General features: G+C 39.0%; 1 protein-coding gene across 7 annotated transcripts in view; it reads right to left on the reverse strand.

The window, feature by feature from the left end:
• The window catches only part of PTK2 (protein tyrosine kinase 2), a 212,586-nt gene that overhangs the window by 181,486 nt on the left and 10,162 nt on the right, over positions 1 to 20,938 (reverse strand). For all 7 annotated transcript variants that reach the window (XM_068933423.1, XM_068933418.1, XM_068933412.1 and 4 more), the window contains exon 2: positions 14,330 to 14,388. The gene's annotated coding sequence lies outside the window, so the exon portion shown is untranslated. The remainder of the gene's footprint in view (positions 1 to 14,329; positions 14,389 to 20,938) is intronic.

Below are 20,938 nucleotides of genomic sequence, written 5' to 3' on the forward strand. Positions count from 1 at the left end.
AAACAGATTTTCCTGTTTCTGTTTATTCATCAGGTGTGGAAGAAGGAAAGATCAGTTAAAAAAAAAAAAAAAAAAACACCTATTTTTTTCCACTCCTTACACAGCTTATTCAAAGTCGAACGTCACTGAATCTGACAACAGCAAGAACAAAGAATTCAGCTTGGTCAAGGATTATGAACAGAACCACCAGTCGTCTCACGTATTTTTAATCCCCGTAACAAAAAATCAGTAGCTGCATTTATTATACTATGATCCAGTAACCAAATCTATCATCTACAAAATGTCATATATGCCTAGTAGTTATTCAGTACTATAATAATCTCTTCTACTCTCCTTAAATCGCAGACAGTACATACGCAATGCTTATACTTAAAAAATTAAAATTCAGCGAACGCTACGGAGACAACACTGAGCCCATCAGTATCTCTTCTCTGCTCCCCAACCCTCCCACTCACTGGGCAGAGCATCATAAAGCTCTCTCAAAAACAAAACAAAAATTCATTGGAGTTCAATTTTAAAGTGTAAATTAAAGAGAAGGAAAATGCCTTAAGGTCCAGATTAAAAACCTAAATCAAATTTCTGATAGTTATTATAAAAGACTCATTTCCAGTGCAAGCTGTTTCAAGATCCACTCAAGTTCAGAGTGGGCATAAAGTTAAATTTGATTTAAAATGCTAAGCTATTCTGGTCCAAAATCATCTAGCTCTACTGCCTGAGTATAGCAGTATTTCAGGAATGTCTCAGTACATGCATCTTACAGTGACATGCCGTAAGAAATCAAAATAAAGAATGGTAGTGTGTAACGATTTAGCGTAGCTCTGGTACTTCTAATATTTCATCATTCTTCAAATTAAGCATTCTCGACAGTATAAAAGAACTTCAGGTTGCATATGCTAAAAATATAACACGGAACCGGAGTTGTTCTACTTTGTATTTGTCTCCTGTAGCACCACATAAGAAAAAAAGTGCACAAGTCCTTAATAACTGGACACTGAAAGTCGGAGCAAACCAGAGCAAGCTCAAAGAACAAAAGAATAATTTTCAGTCTAAATGACAGGGATGTCATCCCTGTTGCCAAATGAACACAATTTAAGGAGAACCATTTATCTCCGTTTTTCCAGTTCTTTAATCAGAGAGCATAGACAGAAGTCATGAGTCCAAAGAAAACTTTGGGAGTCTCCCTCTTCTCCTGTAGCTAAGAGCATGACCCTCTACTTGCTCACAAAAAGGCAGCAGTACCAGATATCAAACACCACAGTTACTCCGTTCCAGAAATCCTCTAGAAGTTACTCCCTGAAAGATCTCATCTTCTTCCTCTTCTCCCTGCCTAGCAGTCACAGAGGAGAAAGGCTCTGGGCATATTCTCTCAGAAAACGTTAAAATGCTCTTGTTCAACGAAGGCAGGATAAATCACAATCATTTCAACTCTAATAAAAACCTCCCATCAAAGTCATGTTTAAAAAATAATATGGTGATTACGTTCGACTTGGAGAAGAACAGATTTACCATCCTGTGCTTGTTAGGAAAGAGCAAAGACGTAAATTACAACATTTAAGGCAAGGACTTCACGCAGCCTCTTCTCCAGCAGCAAAAGCTTTCAGTACAATCTTGTAGGAATGGGGGAAAAGGCTGAAAGAGCGCCAGAGGGAGGACAGCGACTAAGACCAGGTCTTACTTATAAGACCTGGTGGCTAACAAGCTGGCTCATGGCCTGTGAGTTCATACAGCTACTTCACGCTGGTCCACCAGCAAGAGCCTAGCAAGGACAGTCAGATTTTTTTTTCTATTTAAGCTTCTAGTTTCCAGAAAGTAACGTGAGCAGCCAGAACTCCTCTGCCCAAGCCCAGAGGCTTCCTCGCGAGATTTGGCTGAGCTGCCCAAGTTGACTCTGAAGCAGGTAAGAGTGCAGTTTGTTTCGCCCATTCCTCTGTGGGACACCGCCCTCCAGGAAAGCGGAGGAGCAGACTGTCAGGCCAGTAACTTTTCACCTTCCTGTACCAGATCTAGCTAGATTGCGCCTGTCAGCGCCTTAAGGCTTTCCCCAGCGGAGCCAACAAAGCTGCAGTCAAGCAGAACCTTTCAGAGCAGATAAAGTATACCAGATCTTTTTCTGCAGTGCAGCTACATCCATCTCCCTGATCAATCTAGAGCTAAAAATAAACAACAACAACAAAATCATACAACAAACTCCCCCCATAGGCCCTCCGAGCCCCCTAGCTGGTACTGCTCCTGAAGTACACAGTCCTAAGACTCTCCTTCCCTGAGAGGGTTTCTACAGATAAGAACGCGCTCCACAAAGTGATTAATTCCTCCCTCAACCCCACTGAACAAATCAGCATTTGCTGTAATTGTCTAGAGTGGCTCAGATGAGTGTACCAACCACGTAGACACCAGCGTGTAGCCAGATGAATCCCAAACCCTTATTGCTTGTTTACGCATGCTTTCAGACTTAATTCTTGCTCCCAGCAGCAGCGAAGATTCCCTTTGGAATATGCCAGGGAAAACTGAAACAAACGCCTGAAAAATATCTCCAAATTCAAAAAAGCAGGACTAAGATGCAAATGGCTGGCACAGCATGGCACTAAACAGGATGCCTAAGAGCACAAGACCTTCTTACACGCTTACCAACAAAATTTTACCTTCTTAAGTTGATTTCAAAGTTCATACCTACAGACACTGTTTTGAAAAGTTAAGAAAAACTGTTCTGAATAGATAAATATGGCATTGTTCTGTATAGAATAGATAGATTCCGAATAGATTATTACAGCATTATTTCCTACACACCCACGTACACAACACTTCATCACTGTAACAACACCTTTCTCCTGGCTTAGTGAGCGCTTTCTAATTTTTTTTTTAGAAACGTAGGTTAACGCTGGACAGTACTGCCATTCGTAAGAACATGACTGGGGAGAGAGGAAATTCAACATCGGGGCAGGACAGACCTTACTTTGTAATAGTTTCATCCAAGAGAGTTTCTCTACAGGTAAAAATGGCGTTATCTGGTCCAAAATGCCTCTTACAGACAAACAGATGCATGCAAAAAGGCTTATCCCAATGATACAGGATGTCAGTCCAGAACTCATTTGAGTCACCTCAGAAAAAGCAATGCCAAAAAAGGAAGATTTCAGGTTTTTTCCAACATAGCTTCTTCTAATTAAGACATCTGCATATCTGACCACAGACATTAGGTAATGTCAATAGGTTTGGTAACTACATACAGCTTTGCAATATAAAGTCTACATAATTAAACACTGTTCTAAAAAATCATTATGAAGTGCAGTTTTGAGGCTAGACAGAGTGAGTCATGGCTCAGTACTGTATAAGGCCTCCTTCCAAAGTACTAACATGAATGTGAGAACACCTAAGTTTTAGCTTTCTTTTATAACCTGACATACATCAAGCACACCCATTTCTGAAAAGCGTGAAGAAAGAGATCATTATGTTTGGCTATTTAAGCTGAGGCAAAAGAAAGTTCCAACTCCCCCCACCGCTTCCCCAAAGCACAGAGATATAGAGCTATCTGAGGTACCAAGTGGTTTCTCTCTGTTCTATTTGGGCTTCCGAAACTTAGTCTCCAGAGGACTTAACTCCCCATTTTCTTCCTCAGCCTCCACACAAGCCCCCAAAACAGCCATTAAAGAAGCAAGTATGTTGCTTTTACAGCCGGGGTATAGCAAAAATGGTAGTTTTGTCACAAAACTTCTGGTTCCTAAGACTTGCACTCCCTTCTGTGCAGACCATTAATGGACGGACACCTTGTCTCCTCATAAATTGTTGGTCAGGCAGATGGAGCCAACTGACTACACTGGGCACCCTTAGGCCAAAACAGCTCACCTTTCTGACATCAGCTTTTCCAACACATCAATCAGTTTTTCCAGTCTCATTGCATTATCTTAATTTTATCAGCTTACCTAAGTCAAAGACAAGATTTCCACATAGTAAGTAGCTCTCTTCAACAGCTGAACTACCCAGCTGTCCTCTGTCACAGTTCCTGCTGCGCTTTTAAATTTCACAGGATGACCAAGAACAGAGGCCTGGTGGACTTCTCCCCCACCTTCCCCTTAAAGACACATATATTATTCAAATGAAAGGCAAGCAATCTTAGCAATGCAATCACTGGTTAAGAACAGAACAAGAATACGCAGCAACTAAGTGTTTTTACAGTGCATAAAAGAATAAAAAAAGAAAAGCCCTCACTTAGCCTCATACAACAGCCATGAAAATGTATTGTTTGGGGACAAAATGCTGACATTCCAAAAAACCATGACAGATGACAAAAGTCTGCTTGATTCGCATGAATATTTTGCGAGACTGAAGCAGCAGAGACCTATCAAATTTGGTAACATTTAGGGACTGCATTACAGCCCTGATTAATGGCAAAATACAAAAGTTTGTTACGGAAAGCTTCAGTAAACCGAGCTCCGAATTCTTTGGGAAACCAAACAGCATGAGATGGACAGGCTGAATGACAGAAACACGGAATTTCCAGATGTTTTAGATGCAAGTAGATATAACATGGCTTTCATGTTTTCACATGAGGCAGTTGTTAGCACTAGCTTACTTTACTTTCCCGGCATATTTACATCAAGCACTTCAGAGTCACTTGCTCAGCAAAACAAGCCAGTCTCACATTAGTGAAATCAGTTAAAGAACACGTGAGCCACATGTGTAAACACCACATTAATTTGTAATTCAGATGTCTTGCTCTCCGAACAACCGCTCTGTATTAAAGTATGGAGTCCAGATCAATTAACCACAATTCAGAAAGACTCCGAACTTTAAGAATAACAATACAAATCAATTTTCTATGAATTTGGGTGATTTATTAAGAACGTAACAGAGATTAGCTATAAAGTGAACAGAATACAAACTACAAAGTGAAGGAGAATACCAGCACACCCTGCCAAGTGTCAACAACCACGCACTATGAATATTTCAGCTTTTTTTTTTTTTCAAATATCCCATGCTATTTATAAAAATCTGTAAACAATCACCCCATTTAAAGGTAAAATACATACATACCATTGTTTGCCCAATCCAAAAATCCAAACCTAAATTTTCTCCTCCTATTTTTCTTTCTTCTGCAGGGAAAAGAGAGTATGCTTGGATAGGTTTCCCGGCCCTTGGGCTGCTCACAGCTCTGACTGCCTCCCTCCTTCAAATCTCTGCATTCTTCCGAAATTTGAGAGCTCTCACCAGACGAATCAAAACATGTCCTCACTTCAAAAAACATTTTATGCAACTTTAATGATAAGAGGGAACATTACAAATAAAAGAAAATCCCAAAAGTTACCAGAGGAACATTTTCAGGATTTCATGAACAGACTGTATTTGACCTCAATTAGTCATCAGACCAGCTGTACAGAAAATATGGATGCTGCAGAGGTGAAAACCAAGATTAACTGGAATGTGCAAGTTTGCTGAATTCCTCCATTGCTGCGCACTTAAGATGACTCAGCCAAAAAGTTATACTTACACTATACACAAAAGCAACAAGTCTTTTTGTTCAGTTTCCCGTCATTCAGTCCATTCTAACTATAACCTTCATAACAGTAAAAAAAATCTAGACCTGAGGCCAAGCTTACAGCCTTTCCAATAATCTGGTTTTCAAGTGCTCTCAGGTTTCTACAAACTTCTCTTGAAAAATTATTTTGAAGAAAGGGGAAGAAAGAAGTTCATCCTAAAGTTCCAAGTTTACTTTAAACTCTACCTGACTCCCAAATAATACAGAAATTAATCTCTGCTGACGAAAATATTGTGTAGTTCAGATACAAGTTTAGGGGTTAAAAATATTATTTTTCCTGAAAAATACAGGACAGGCAAGGAACTTGAACAAAGACGGGATTACGTAATCTTATGCATTAAAAAAAAATAGAGGAACTTTCTGATTGAGTGCAATCTTGCCTTCCCCAACTTAATACTTCTGCATTTTCCTCTTAAACTGAGGATTAGGGAACACACAAAAATTGCGTTAGAAAAGCGTTCGAGGCTAAATGAATAAGTCTTAACTCCAGGATTCATACATCTCCTCATTTAAGCTACTTTCTAAATATGTGAATAGCCACTACAGTAATTTTCTTGGCACAAGCGTACCTCCAAATGGGAGTTTTAGTTAGAAAAGCTAGAACAGCAATACCTGACCCATATTATTCGTACTGCTTGTATACTGTTATTACATGTCGGAAGTGGCATTCGGTACAGGTTTTTCTGCTGTCATCGCTACGGATACAGATATGATCAGTATTTTAAGCAATATAACTTACTGTTTTCCTTATGCAATTCTTTCTCCTTCCCAAGGGAAGAGTTATATTCATAATACGCCTAAAATGTTAAGTGTTTGTCATCAAAAACAAGGTCAAAGAAATATGAATTCCTTGTATTGGATTCAGTGATTTTTATGCCTCTGGAACTTCGCACTCAGTGTAAGGATAAGAGTTAGAGCTCTTTTCCTTCTAAAAGTTGCAAGTAACTGGTGTGAAATCTCAAACCATATACATACATTCCCCCACCTCCCCAGCCCCTGTCTCAAATCTTCCAGGTACCTTGAGCTTGGCCCCTCTTCAAGCCTTATTGACAGGGAACCTCTGAGCTGAAGCCCAGATTTCCCCGCCTTCACCACCAGATGTCCTGTTCTTCACTGTCTACTTATATCCAGGTAAGATCTGGTAGAGAAAGCGAAGAGAGAAAAACCAAACAACACAACACTCCCTCCCCACCTCAAAGCCATCTAGCGATAGCTAGTATTAGTACTAGTATTAGCATTTAGGGCAGAGCGAGAAGCACAAGGGCTCAGACTGAGGACACATACCCTGTGCTTCGCGACTAGCTGTCTTGAGAAGCAGAACATAAAACTAAGACCGGCTCAAAGGCAAAATGCTGGCAACCGGATAGACAAGAAAAGGCACAAATCCACTGGGACTGGCAGAACCACAAGCACACAAACCCACAAAGTGAAAAGCCACTCTGTCAGATGTTATTCTCATACACGCAGATTTGCATGCAGCTGACAGCAGATAAAAGCACCGACTTGCTGCTCTGAACAATACGAGGGATGGCTTTGCAATATGGACTAGCTGCTGCAAGAGGGAACACCGTTAGCTTCTGACCAAGGGGATCTTTTAGGTTGAGACTTGTTTTAAGCAAGTTGTTCTTCAGCACTACACTTGATCCCAATAAATTAGTATAATCACTTTCCATTTTCAAACTACTTTAAGGTATCCAACGGGGTCAATACATAGCCTCTAACGCTATGCAAAAAGGAAGTGCAAGTTAAAGACTCTGTTTTTGTTTTAAGACAAAAACTGTTATGCAGAGGCTTCTAAGTTAAGTTATTCACTATAGTAAGAGTGCAATTCTAATTTATACATTAGGTGATTTTTTTTTTTTTTTAAAAAGAGTCAGCATACATTAAAAGCAGATCAGCACAACTTGAACCGTTCCACTTAAAATAACTCTGATACCATACCATCCCGGCTCCTAGCAATGTTACTACTAACCAAACAACATTAGGAGACTTCCAGAAACAGGAGAAAGTCAGCAAAATACACTTTTAATGTTAATATTATTAGAAAGAACCTACCATTCGTTTTGGACACTGCTCTGCAGAAATCATTTAAGAATAAAGCAGTAGGCTAAGAAGAAAGAACTTGATGATCGTGGCTGTCCCAGTTTCTTTGGACCTCAACACCTACCGTGACATTGTCAAGCTTTTATTATCCTATCCTGAAAGTTAAACTGAGCAGACTGATCCCAAAAGAGGGAAGTGATGACACTGCCACCTGCTTACAATAAATACAAAGATAATCTGGAATGCCAAACTTGGAGGCCTGTTGACAACCCTGACTTTAAGCGCCCTTTTTTCCTTTTCACATGCCTAATACCTTTTTACTAAAATAAGAAATGGCTTTTTTTTTTTTTTAAATAAGAACCGTGGTTAGCCATTTAAAGACTTCACCTTTCACAATATAGCTGTGAGTGCAGTGTGTTACAAGACGGCTTCTATGTGTCATCAAAGAGAGGGTTGTATTTCAATGGTATTCCAAAAGTTACAAGTCACAAGTTTTGTTATGTGATCAAAGCTCCCTCTAGGTAAAGAGTATTATATCTCATATAACGCGTTCACTTATGGGCACAGTTATAGACTCTGCTGTCTTCTCGTGTCCTCTTAATCCTCCTCAATAAGCAAGCTGTACAAGCTGCATTTGTTCAGCATCTTGCCTGGCAACTGGAGTTATCCGCTTTATATCTTGTCACTGGAAAAGCTGGAAGTCATCTGTCCTGGCTCTTAACATACAACTGGTAACATGTCTTAAAGATAGGTAAGAAGCAAAGAAGTCATCTCTTACGACTCAGACATTTCTAACACTATCTCACATTATTTTCACCAGATTCATACCTAGGTAGGAACCACCAGCCATGCATATATAAAATGAAATTACTAGCGAAAGAAAATTTCCACATAAAATCATCCGGAGATTTTAGTGAATCAAAAGTGAACAAGAGCCAAGAGCGAGACAGCTGTAGGGAAGGGGTGGGGGGGATCAAATAGTATACTGAGACTTGTGAATAAGGGTGCCAAGCATGAGGAAGATAAGAAATCTTTTCAATTTATTTGGCTCAACTTGAGTATAAGGTCCAGTTTTGAACATGACACAAATATTTATAAACCCTGAATTTCCTGAAGAGCACAATTCTCTGCATTTTTGGCAGTGCTGACTAAAATTCATTTCAGGAAGTATATTTGAGACTGCTGCTGTTCAGAGGAGTTTTCTGTGATCATCTGCCAGGAAATAACCCAGATCTCTCCTTTACTACAGAGCACAAGCAAACCTTGGCAATGGTAGTCACTGGGCTTTCATTTGCTGAGCCTGCTGCCTATCAAGCTGGCCAGTATTCTTCCCCCCCCCCCCCCCCCACAATATTTTATGACTTCTCAGTATGTTTCTATCCATCAGCTTTCCCTTTTTTATATCTGAAATGTAATCTCTTTGGCACAAGGACAATCTTCATAACTTGGTCTACAATTAAGACTCAAGATGCTATGCCAAACAACAAGCAGTACCATAAAGGATAATGGGAAGCCAGGCATATCGAACTGAGTTTGCAGGTGAAAACTGAAATTTTCAAGTCTTAGAAAAGCTGGGGTCTGCTTTGGTTTTTGGTCTTTGGAGTTGGTCTCTTTGGCTGCACTCAGAAAATTCTCTTCATGTTTTCTTTTTACAAGTAGAAAGGTGAACACACTTTTCAAGGTGCACTCAAAGGCTGGTGCAGAGTTGATCCGCTAAGCGTCTGAAATTTGGACGTCCTGGATGGGTAAAGTCCACCACCCAGCAGCAGGAAGTACATTATCATCGATTATTTTGTATAAGAATGGTCTGGACGAATGAGTCAGAACATCCTGCTGCTTTTAGACTTTTTTCAAGGCCAGAGCGTTAAGTCTTGTGTATTTCCTGCAGACACCAACAGGCAGCATGGATTTTAACCCGTTAATCAAAATGCAGGATAAAAGGACAGTTATAGACTAGTAGCTAAACAAATGAAGCATTCTCACGGTAATATCAACCTGCAGTAACTGTAGAACATATATAGCGCTGCACCCCCGAGAGCTCTATGGCTATTTTTAGAGCAGTAACACATTAATGGGGTGGAACACAATAGTTGTGGTGAACCAGAAGCAGTTTGCCTTTTAAAACAATAAAATGGGTTGCATCCACCTTCCTTACGGGTATAAATAAGAGTCTTCCACCACAATAGCTAAGCATTAAGATCCTCATTCTGCAAAACAAGAATAAGCACGCTTGACTTCAGACACAAGAACCACTTACTGATTTGAACATTATCAGCACTGTTGCACAAACTTAAACAGGTATGTGTTTTCAGGGCTGGGGATTAAGAACAAATTATACTCTTCTCGTCTTCCTGCAGCAACTAATTTGTGAAACGGCAATACTTTTCCAAGCTGAAATAACGCTGCAGTGTACAGGTTAATACCTACTATATGGGGGAAGAAGTCTCATGGACATTTAACCAAGTCAATAATTGAGAAGTCCGCAACTTAAGCAAAGTCTGGAAAGTATTATCAGGAGCATTACAAAGCTATTCCTGGCATTAGGAGGATGTACTACTACAGATCCATATCCAACCTGGATTACAAAGAAATACTATTTCCAGATTGGCAAACACTCTTTTCTGTTTTGTTTCCTTACTTGCATTTACCAGAAGGGGTAGCAAGCAAAACAAATAATTTGTTATAGTATACAGAAGTTCTTTAGCACCTCTGAAGGGAAGATTAATTCATTCTACCTCAGCAACATTTTCCCAGACAATCCAGGCAAATTGAGGTTTTAGGAATTAAAATCCAATGGGGAATGAGAGACAGCTAAGGAGAATATCACAAGCAGTGATTTTTTTTTTTTAAATGTTTATTTTTTTCCTCCCATTGAACCCACTTAGTTTCATTTAAAAGGCAACAGTTGCTCTGGAGACAGGCTAAGGAACGACAGCCGTGCTGGGCAAAGGCCAGGACAGAGTTCAGGAACGCCTTAAGTACCACATGGCCTAGTTTGTGCTTGTGAAATTCAAGTTCATTGCTTTTGAAACTTCATATAATAAATGCACCGGTGACGTGTGCCAATATAGATAAAACCTAGAACCTTTCAAAATAAGAACCCAGAGAGAAGTGTTATGCACTGAACCACTGGTGATCTCACACACTCACATGCTCATGCAAACCCACCCTAGTTGGAAGAAAGTTTATTATAACCTTAGTGGAAAAGTATATTGTCCTCCAACGCCCCAGAAGTCTAGAATAATGAACCAGATAGGAAGCCCAGCAAAATTCCACTTTCAGAAGCCAGGAGGAGCTATAAGCACATAGGTGGTTATTGACTTGAAGCAATACATATTAATTATCTTGTCACTTAAGAATAAAGCGGTTACTCTTTAGTTTTAACTGCATATTGAAATCTACTTTGAAACAAATTTTCTGTCAAGAAGGGAAAAACTCTTAATGCCTCAAAACAAGATTATATGCATAACCTCCAAAATATAGAGAAAACATGGTTCTTTAAAGATTTCAGCAGGGAAGTATTTCTTACTCTAGGAGATAAATACAAAGCCAACTCTGCACAAGTTTTGTTTGCTTAAGCCAATCCAGCTTAATAACAATGCTATCACTCTACCCCTAGAAAGATACTATGATAGTGAAATTTATTCACCTGACATACTGTTTTAAAACAAGTTCTACACTAGATAGAGCAAGGCTGCTTGTCAAATCACTGCTGTTAGTTTAACTCCAAGTAAAATAAAGCTGGAAAACTGTAAAGCATTGGGTATCACTGGCAGTAGAGACACAATCACGGGAACATCTTCTGGTAATGCTAGCACCACCTGCCGTTATCTGCTGACCAACATTTCCTTTGAAAATACACAATTACAGGAGGTTTTATTTGCAGACCTCCTGCATCAATTCAGCCCAAAGACTTGCCTGAGGAATAAGTCAGACTTATAAAGGTAATACAAGTGTTGCTCATAATCCCCCCCCATTGAAATAGGTAGCCTGCATTTGCTAGGACGTAGGAGTAAGTAATCAGAACTAGCATGAAGACAAAGAATACTTTATGAGCTTGAGCAATTAAATATCATCTCTGCGTTCAGGGTCTCTGGATGAGGTCAGCAGAATCATTTAATCAAGCTTTCCACAATCTCCATGTTTCTCTTTTAGCGACACTCATCTTGACACCCTGGGGGTTAAATACAGAACTGCCAAGTACTTTCAGGTGCTATTCAAATCAGTGAAAGATCTGTTTTGAATATAAGAAATTTTTAAGCATAACAACAAAAACATGGCATGTCAGAGTGGGGACCTAAAATCATTCCATCCTTTTGACTCTACATTCAGTGATTCCATTCAGCACGGATACTAATAACCTAATGAGAGGAATAGGTAAAGCATGCATGGCAAACTCCGGAAAAGCCCATCAGGAAATTTTGTCAGAGAAGGATTTGAAGAGTGCAGTGAATAGACAGGTGTATTTTCAGCAACAAATAAGGTAGTGACTCTGCAGAACAAAGTATATGATCTTGTAATGAAAACACTATCATGATACGTGCACTAGAACTTAAATACTGCCAATCTGAATGTGAGACTGCCGTAACGGTCTTTATCCCAGTCGGGTAAGCAAGAGATTCAGTATACGTTTCTGTCATTTCCGCTGCAACTGTCATTCCAGTATTTGCATGTACGATACAAATTTGAAAGAGTAAGCAGTGCTAATCTCTCCCTCCTACCAAATTCTCAGCCAAAAGAAATAAAAGATACATGCACACACTTCAATTTAAACTTGACAAATCAGAAATATTTGCCATTTACATTTAATACCTTCTGCTCTTTCTGCTCACTTGACATTACATTTCACAACCCTGTCATTCACAGAGCTGGTTTTCTACTAAGTCTTATCTAGGAAGGTGCCGCAAGAAATTTGGCTAACAAACTAGCAATTACTTAGTTGTCACGGTTTTACCAGGATATGACTCACTTCAGTCTTTTACAAACTATGTACTCCAAAGAACAAACAGTTTCAGCGCACAAAACATACAAGTATGTGCTTTTGCCAATGACATCATGACAGTAGTAGCCATTCATTTTAAAAAGGAAGACTAAATGGAAGGAAGCATTAAAAATAAACCCTGAAACCACAGATCTGATTTTGTAGTCTTTCATACACGATAAGCTGAAGGCAGCTGCTCTGTTTACTTTCTCCCCCCGCCGACCCAAAAGAAACTCAGAACTTCTCAGATTCTTACTTTTTTGGATTTCCCACATTACTATTTTTTTCATGTTAATAAGCAGTGACTCAAGGAAAATAAGTACAGTAAGAAGTGTAGAACATGTCCGGGATTCCAATCAAATCACATTTTGGATTTAGCAAGGCACAGAAGACAACAAATACGGGTCTTAATTGATAAAATGCTATTACTGATGCTTTTTGTTCCACCTACAGTGCTTCAGGCTTTCCAACTCAGTCCCAAAACTGAAGACTACTATTTTTAAACCACTTTCAACTTATTCCTTGGAGAGAGAAAAGTTTTTTCCAAGCAATTCCATCTAGTAACCGTGTAACAGCACGTACAAAGAGCACTCCAAACCAGAAATGAGAAGGAACGGGTGGGTAGAAAAGAGAAGCAATTAGTCACCAAAAACTTTAAAATTTAAGAAAGCCTGGATGTTAACCCAGGCCACTCATGGTATAAGAGGTTAGGCAGAAAAAAATGCTACTGAAGAGCAAAAGATACCTACTCCCGCACATTCAGATAGTCATGAGACACTAAGTGACCTCTGCTGTTGACTAAAGGTGGAAAAACGGAGAGATCCTGGAGAGCTTCTTATATGCGAGAGACGATACTCTGAAGTTCATCTGCAAGACAGCAGTCTGAAAAGGCATCGGGGCTTACTCCACCCAGAACGCTAGCAGCAGAATGTTCTCAAGGATATTACAGCCCAGGCAAGGAGAACATTAGCATCATCTAAAACAGGTGATATAAAGGCCTTAAAAACGGTTTCCAAACAGTTAAGCACAGAGAAAGCTGTAGCCGTAAAGCAACAAAATACAGAAAACAAAAAATGGATCCAGCAAGCTCCTCTACCCACACTCAAATGCAAGAATATTCCAAATATCCATGTACGTCAGCAGCAATAAAAGCAGAAGAAATATTAGAAAAATACCAAGTATAAAATTGAAGTTTGCACATAAAACCTTTCACCTTGAGAGAGCACATAAAAATCAAAAAACAGGAGACCAAACTAGAGCCCTAGAGTACGAAGAATAGCCTATCATTATCCAGCTTTTCTACTTTGCTTATAGCTGAAACGCTTGAGATCAGGTGAAGCACTCCTATAGCAAAGATTCTGCCCAACACAAATATTTTTATGTACTACAGAAGATAAGAACACGCAAATAGAGAATCATAAACATTTTGCTCCAACGCTAGCACGTCACTCCAGTCAGACAATTTGCAGCTACGTAATTTCAGTTCGTGAGAAAGCACCTTACAAATTCCTTCCACGCAAGACAAACTGTTATAGAGGCCTACTCATCTCTTTCCCCATCACACTGAACGGAAGGGCTACATATGCCGTGTCAGAGAAAGGTCGGTGCTAAGAGGCTCTGATAAAAAAAATAAATTCAAAAAACTTCTGTTTACCATTCTGTTTATAACGAATATTTCCACCAGCAATTACAAGGAAGGAACCACAAAAATCTTAACTAGGACCATTTTACCTGTAATAAAACCCCATGAGAAAGTGAAATCATTAGATACTACATACCTTAAGTAGACTTTCCAGCTCTCAGCAGTCGGTGCTCAATACAGGATGGAACATGAAGCCTGAAATGATCATTTAGAATTGATTAGGATATTTTCTTGATTAACCTCAAAGCAGTCAGATATCTAATAGAAACTTAACCACGACATTCTTAGTCTTAGGACAAGATAACTTTGAACAAAGAAATGAACTGCAAGTAGAGACCCTATTTTCAAGGGCAGGTTGTTTAGCTGCAAGTCCTTAGAAAGGCCCCACAAAAACAGCAGAAGCAGCCAGGGGGCATACATTTGAAATGGAAATAAGCACCTTACAAAATAATTTGATGACAATCAATCCTGTAGGTCTCATGAAAATAAGTTTAAAATTGCGGAAGTTTTATGTTTTCAGTATTTTGAAGGGGGGAGAGAAAGAGAAAGATTTCGCAGCAAACAATACAGCCAAAACACACACATTTAACAGCATTACAACACCGTGAATACTGAACACCATCCAGATCTGGAATTAAAGTCTGTTTGTTTCCTGGAGGGTTTTTGGGGGGGGGGGGGGGGGGGAGGGAAAGCGTGTGAAGTGTGTGTCGGGGAGGGGAGGAACTAGTGAAAAGCGTTATTTCCTCAGGGTATGTGCACCACAGGACAGCCAAGCCACTTCTTAGTTCAAGTAACAAACGCGTACAGGTATCGGTCAAAACATGCACATAAGACTTTGGTCCAGAAAGATATATTTTTTTTCCCCTTAAAAGAAATGACGGCAACACATCAAAGAACTTGGCAGAGTAATCTACAGACTAGTTCTTTCTGCTCTTTTGCTTTTTGAACAAACTTTCTAGTACAAGTAGAAAGACTGAGCTTAGGTACGCATTGAGCACAGAGAAATCAATTTTTAAGAACTATTTCCGAACCTTTATTCGCCTTAACTACTTAAGTTTTTCCCCACCCACACAAAGCCACTGAAAGATTTTACCTCATCAGATTATCTTCTGGAAATAAGAGATGTTAAAAGAAACAATGCAAAGAGATTTTAAAATAAATTACATTAAAAACAGAACACATACCATTTTGTTCATAAAAACTATAGCGATTTGAAAAAGAAAACCACAATACTGGCAATTTCTATGCAAAACATCCACAAAAGTTTAAATGTCTGAACATGTGCAAAACAATGGGAAACAATTCCTGTGTGTCTTCTCTTCCCCTCGCACCTTTTATATACACTAGCAGCAGACACTGAGACTGCTTTGCAGAACTTAAGAGCCTGAACTTTAAAATTTTAGTACAAAGCTGATGTGCCTATGTTAAAAATTAACTGAATAACTTCTGTATGAGATAGGCTCACGTGTAGCCAGAGCTGTGCGAACACACGGCAGCGTATGGACCAGGCATGATGACGCAGACTAAGGAGGCCTGAAAAAACTCCCCTTCCTCCTGTTTCCAATTCAAGACTTTGCAGCAGGAAGAAACTGCCTCACCCTAGAAAGAGGGCCCAAAAGGATCCAGAGTAGCAGAGAGATGTTCCTTCTGCTCCTCACATGCGCACCCCTACACCTGGATACGTGGTAGACAGAGACTCATCACGTTAAATGTCATTAACTACTTCAAAGAGTCGAAACAAAAACAAAACAAAACAAAAAAAATCCCCCTACGCTCATACATTCACAGCACCTATGCTTCCTCAGAAAGAGTAAAACAGGTTATATCCATAAAGTTTCTCTAAAAAAGAGCTGGAGGAGAGCAGAACTTCAAGGAGGAAGTGATTAGTGAATAACCAGACTGGTCTTCCATCATTACTTGTTAATGTAAGATTTCTTTCATTTTTATGGGCAGATCTTCAATTTAGGCGCTTTCAGCCACAGACACTCACGTGACATGTATCCATACCATCAAAAAATATCACCAACAACTTGAACTACTTTAATAGTGGCATGTAACAGGAATGACACTACCTCAAAATACTAACCTTAAAGTCAGCACAGAACCTGTTAGGTCAGCTGGCTGTCCTGGCATCTCTACCAAAACTACTGACCGGCAAACGACAGTGTTCCCCAGAACTACGTCTGCTCTGAATATTTTTAGGGAATTAGTCACGACTTGGGACAATGCATGAAAACATCAGTGTTTAACACAATGGGAATGACATCATGACAGCTTTTTATATCCTTTACTAAAAGGGAAATCCCTCAAGAAACTGTCAGACTGAAAAATACATACAATTATTGATTTGCTTAGAGAAACAAAAAAAGAGTTTTCTGATACAGCAAAAAAACTACTTTTAACTTCCAATACTGATAGTGACGATCTTTCCTCACTCTGGGAAACTGTCAACAGCACCCTGATGCATGCTAAAATAATACTGCGTGTATTACTGTGGGAGTTACGTAGTATCCAATGCGCAAAAATATTAGAAATATGGTTTTAATTGCTTAGACATCAATAGTGCAAACACTGAAGATCCCACTGAATTTTCCACACAAGCTGTCCCATTGATTTCCAATAAAACTACCCATGTGCGTAAAGTTGAGTGGACAAACACGTTACCGTGATTTGACGCTGTGCTGCATCTCCGAAACACAGATAAAGGGCCTCCTTTTTGGTCATTAGCTACTAGCATGCGATGCAGTCAGAGACGCTCCAAATATAGGGTCGTTTCAGCCCCTTACACCAACAGTCGCATCTAAGCACATCCTCCTGAGATTTGTTTTGCTAGGAGGTCACCACTGCTTGCTCATTTGCTGCATGTATTGCTTTACTTCACGAAGCAAGAGGTAACAAGAACTCTTTTACGTCTAACTCAGTTGGACCAGTTACAACGCTCTTTAAATGCAAAATATAAATTAGTCTCACTCTAATTGGAATAAACACTGAAAGCTTCTAAATTAGCCAAAAGAAGATTTAGCATAAGAAGTTGTTTGGGTTAAACAAAATATCTTACTTTTATTTCTACTTCTAAAAATCTACATATCCTACAAAATGGTTTATTTGAAACAACACACGAACAAAAAAAGACATTTGTTCTGAAAGCATTAAGATGGAACTTTTCATAGCTTTTGGAACTACTCTACCTTTCTCCTCAAGGGAAAGGTTTCAGTAAACTGACAATATTTAGATGTTTTAACTTTGACAGGCTTCTTCTGGTGGAAAACTACTCCTTTTAGACTTTCTCCAACTGGCTGAAAGTCATCTTTTTGCTCCAGTTTTATCTGTTTCCTTATCTCTTTTTTTTTTAAACTCATATTTATCAATTTATCTCCGTCTTTCCATCTACAGTCATATTTTAATCTCTCCTTTTAAAGCCACCCACATTCCTACTTGTTTTCAATTAAAATATTGTCATACTTTTAGATTTAACCTTTCAAATACCCCATGTAAAAAAAACTTAGTTTATAGATTTGCCTTCCACTCTCATCCTATTCCCTCTCCAGTTTGGCTTCTAGACCACATCTACCACTAAGGACATAGTCCACTTCTTTCCATCTAGGGAAGGAAAACCTAAAAGCTAATTTAAAGCAGGGAACCCAGTCTTCAGCTTCTTTATGTTTTCAGACACCTTTGATGTTCTACGATCACGTTCTTGAAGTAAGCTTGTCCTCTTTCCTCATCATTCCATTAATTTCCTCTCACAAATTCCTCTCCTTTAACCTATTCCAATATCCCCTACTCCATCATTTCCATACAGAGGCTTGTCATCAAGCCCTACAAAGCGAAGGATGAGTCCATAAAGACCAATATTATTTATTTCCTTTACCTCACCCTCTACCTGTGATCTGTGACAGCAAAGCAAGTAAATATTTTGGTGTGGCACAACATTTTTATAAAGTATCTAACATGATCAGGTCTGGTCTCCCATGATGCCCTGTTGGCACTACAGTAAGTCAGAGGAAAACTTCAAAAGACGACGCTAGACATGGAAGACTCGAAGAATAAAACATTACTGGTGTTCAGCAATTGCTATTATCAGAGACAACACTTAAAGTCAGCTCTATTAGTTGCCATTATTATCGCTGCTTATACAGTACATAGATTTTTACGTTCTCTCCTAAATCTTGCATAAAGACACCTCTAACGAGCGTAAGAGATTAGACCTCAGAGTAATGAGGTCTAACATGAGCTGACCTCAGCTAAATAAACTCAGCTCCTCTGCTTGCAGAAGCAATGGGATAACGGACCTGCCTGAAGCACTTTCAGCAGTAAGTGACACCAAAAAGAGAAACCTATGCAAAAGCATAGTACAGCACAACCCCGAATACAATCTACAGACAAATCATCTACGGCCTTCAAGACAAGTCCTACAACGCTCAAGGCAGTCAAATTCTAAACTAACCAAGAGGTGCTATTTGCACAGACATAAAGCTCTAAAAAATTAGCAGTCTTGAAAGCCTTAGTGTTTCAGGACAAGTGATGCACTAGCAGTCTTAACGTTGCTCAGTGACTCCGACGCCAGAAGACTATAGCCCATAAAACAGAATTTAAGACAACAGAACCACCGCACCCAAATGCGGATAATAAGCGTGCCATCACAAAACATAACCGTACGGGCCACTCTCAAGCTCACCACCAAGAGACCTGCAGGAACATCTAACCAGATTGTTACAGTCGTTAAAGGGGGGAAGAAGGACAAACTTCAGTAAGGTCTTCCATCCATAATATCATACTAAAAACAATACAACATAAATGTGTCAATTCTCATTATCACCTCTATTCATAAGAGGCATCACATGTCAAAATCATACATCAATCCAGACAAAGATTTAGCAGCTGAGAATATAACTTCAACATTTTGACTGCAGTAACACTTAAAATTGCTGTAAGACAGAGTCCAAAAAACTATCATATTTCAAGTGACAGATGTGCATTAAGTACTTATGCCATATACACATGGCCACCACACTCTCTTCTCCTCTTTGCTTTTATTTTGACTATCCTTTGAATCCTTTGTCATGACTCCCTTTCATCTTATCTTTCCAAAACGGACCTCTACTAAGCCACTCACGAGATCTTGCCTTATTTTACTTTTTCCATCGATTTTCAAAGATATGCTTTACCTGCATTTATTTTCATAACCTACTTGTTGCAGTCCTCAGCCTTCCTGCGTTTCCATTCTACGATCCTTTGCTTGCTGTGATATGGCCAATGCTCCCACTTGAGGAAACCGTAGTTTAACCAGAACTTCAGAATAGAACTTCTTTCTATTGAAAGAAGTTACTTGCAATAGGAGTAACAAAGACTTCTGTGCACAAGCGCTTCAATGTAACCCCCGTTTATCCTCAAAAAGTCATATAGATAAATAGATAACAGAAATTCAAAATTTGTTTCCTAGAAAGGAAAGCTCTGTTGTTCAATATGTTCCTTAGACTATGAAAAAGGCAAATAAAACCCTTAAGTTAAGGGAAGAAAACGCTGATTCAGTTGTAATGTGAAGCCAGTGATACACACTCTCGTCTTATGAATTACCTCTGCTCTTTTGAAGAAACCAAAGCAAGGCATAAAAACTATCTGTCGAAAGCACTGAAACAGCATGAGACAAGCACTACTGCCATCACACAAAGAAAACTCCCCCCTTCAACTGAGACTGAACAAGCGGAGGCTTTGTAGTCTATGAAACAATTAAACTTTCACTTCATTTAAACCCCCATCTGAGAATTAATCTTCTGTGCTGCACACCACCTTCTTCTAATTCATCTAATCTCCTAAAGCACTCCACCTGGCTATTTATTAATTTCATGCAGGTAACAAACTTCAGGGAACAAAGGAATACGAAACCGCTGGAATTAAAGCTAAATTTCATTTAAAAGTGAAATACGGCTGTTTAACCTGGGCGGAGGATGGAACAGAAGTGTTTCGTTTTTTAAGTTATATGACACAGAACCTACTACCATGATGCAAGTGAGAGAGGTCCAAATGCTACTAGAGAACATTTAAATCCTTCTCCTTTTGACTCCATTCTTGGACTAAGTTTTATAGAGGCACTGACTACATTATTTTTATTTCTTCCACAACCTGAGAAATATGACTAGTAACTCAATCTAATAGTCACATAGCACTCAAGAAGAGATATTACCACAGTAGAAGCACATGCCATACAAGTTTTTTTTTTTTTTCCTCTATTTCTCTTATTAATTTCAACCCTTAATCTGGTCCATAAAGATACACATGTAAAATAAAGGAATATCATTAACTTCTGGTAATTCTGACTATTGAGGTGATTGATTTTTTTCTGATACACTATTGACTAATGTATCTGCAACAGTTTATGCACGCATATATTAAGGTGTGTATTAGCAACGCCTTCCTCCTTGTTTAAGTTGCAAAATGGCTTTTCGAAAAAAAGTGCCACTTACAAATCCAAAGTTAATAGACTATACTGATAATGAACATTCAATAGCTAGTTTAATTAGGTGATTTTACATATTGATTAAACAGAATTTAATATAAATGATGAGAACAGGCTTCACCTTGCCTCCTCACCACCTGACTAATTTAAATGATTTTGTTTTCCAAATCATAACAAACAGCTCACTGAAGGTTTATACACACTCCATAAACGTACACCCTTAGCTTCCCCTTTTTGCTTGTAGACTTTCTGAAAACCCAGATGTACCACTATAATGCTACTTTAAGA

This window comes from Struthio camelus, chromosome 2 (assembly GCF_040807025.1).
Source record: "Struthio camelus isolate bStrCam1 chromosome 2, bStrCam1.hap1, whole genome shotgun sequence".
Classification (NCBI taxonomy): Eukaryota; Metazoa; Chordata; class Aves; order Struthioniformes; family Struthionidae; genus Struthio; species Struthio camelus.